Source organism: Stomoxys calcitrans, chromosome 4 (assembly GCF_963082655.1).
Source record: "Stomoxys calcitrans chromosome 4, idStoCalc2.1, whole genome shotgun sequence".
Lineage (NCBI taxonomy): Eukaryota > Metazoa > Arthropoda > Insecta > Diptera > Muscidae > Stomoxys > Stomoxys calcitrans.
Genome location: NC_081555.1, coordinates 126,338,857 through 126,340,817, shown reverse-complemented (window position 1 = coordinate 126,340,817; position 1,961 = coordinate 126,338,857). Strand labels below are relative to the sequence as shown.

The window sequence follows — 1,961 nt, the reverse complement described above, 5'->3', positions numbered from 1 at the left end:
GAACTATGCTTGGTAAGGATTTCGACGGCCCTAGTAAATCTGACTGTGTTTCAGCCAAACCGGCAATAAATGGAATTCGGATATTAGGGGCCCTAGTACTACTCACTGTTTCAAATTTCAGCGAAATCAGGCAAAACATGAGCCTGTTATGGGCTTATGATCCTAAATCGGCAGATCGGTATATATGGCAACTATATCCAAATATGGTCCGATTTGGCCCATTTAAGAAACTAACCTGCGTATAAGAAAACTGCTCTGTTCTAAATTTAATATCTCAATTTTTTAAGACTGTGGAGTGATTACAATAAATGGACACACAGACGGACAGACAAACGGTCAGAAACATACATATATACTCTGTGGGGTCGGAACGGAAGGACTTAATGAATAAACTTTAATATTGAAAAAATATGTGTATCAACTTTGGAGATGCGGGGCATCGATCCCCGTACCTCTCACATGCTAAGCGAGCGCTCTACCATCTGAGCTACATCCCCATGATAAAAGCTATCTTTTTAGCTTTAATTTATTTATCAGTTATATTGTCACTGACTATGAAACAAATGTGTCATGTAACTTTTATTGGCTGCAAGCAATACTTAACTTGAATGCCTGCTTTGTGCATAATACAATAATTAGGTGTACTTAGGTCACACGGAACATAATAGTATAAAAAGTATAAAAAATAAACACTATGTTCACATTTCGTGGTCACAAGAAGAGGGTTATTTCACTTCTTAAACACATATCAAAAAAAAAAAAAAAAAAAAAAAACCTTTATTGCTGAAATCTGAAAGTTTTGGAAAGTGCGAAAAATGGCACTCTTGCCCTCTACTTCTGTAAGAGGGTAAGTTGAGTCATGCATTAGCTGCATGTTGCAGTTGTCAGACATATGAATGTATAAGGTTTTGTGGTCTGGTGGACGATGCTTAAAAAAAGCTACCTACCATGCATAGCCGGATCCAAAAGGATATTTCATGGAATTTTCCAACAGTCTATTAACTACCATACACATTTCAGGGTGTGTAAATTATTCCACGATATTTTGAAAGGTAACATATTTTATGCTATGATATTTTATGTTACGAAACAAATTGAAGTAATGAAATGTGAGGATATGCATTTTCTTCACAATTTTCATTCCGTTTATAACAAATCGAAATATTCATATTAAAGGGTGATTTTTTTGAGGTTAGGATTTTCATGCATTGGTATTTGACAGATCACGTGGGATTTCAGACATGGTGTCAAAGAGAAAGATGCTCAGTATGCTTTGACATTTCATCATGAATTGACTTACTAACGAGCAACGCTTGCAAATCATTGAATTTTATTACCAAAATCTGTGTTCGGTTCGAAATGTGTTCATTCACCGTAACGTTGCGTCCAACAGCATCTTTGAAAAAATACGGTCCAATGATTCCACCAGCGTACAAACCACACCAAACAGTGCATTTTTCGGGATGCATGGGCAGTTCTTGAACGGCTTCTGGTTGCTCTTCACTCCAAATGCGGCAATTTTGCTTATTTACGTAGCCATTCAACCAGAAATGAGCCTCATCGCTGAACAAAATTTGTCAAAATTTGAACACATTTCGAACCGAACACTGATTTTGGTAATAAAATTCAATGATTTGCTAGCGTTGCTCGTTAGTAAGTCTATTCATGATGAAATGTCAAAGCATACTGAGCATCTTTCTCTTTGACACCATGTCTGAAATCCCACGTGATCTGTCAAATACTAATGCATGAAAATCCTAACCTCAAAAAAATCACTCTTTATATTCTTGATCATATCGACGTTCTGAGTCGATCTGGCCATATTCGTCCGTCCGTCTGTCGAAACCACGATAGAGGTCGAACGCGTAAAGCTAGCCGCTTGAAATTTGGCACAGATACTTAATATCGATGTAAGTCGTTGGAGATTTCAAATGGGCCATATCGGTTCAGATATAGATATA

The 1,961-nt window shown here is 37.0% G+C and overlaps 1 non-coding gene across 1 annotated transcript; it reads right to left on the bottom strand.

The window, feature by feature from the left end:
• Positions 1-424: 424 nt before the first annotated feature.
• Trnaa-agc (transfer RNA alanine (anticodon AGC)) lies at positions 425-497 on the bottom strand. The gene has a single exon. It is a non-coding gene; the product is annotated as a tRNA-Ala (tRNA).
• Positions 498-1,961: the final 1,464 nt, after the last annotated feature.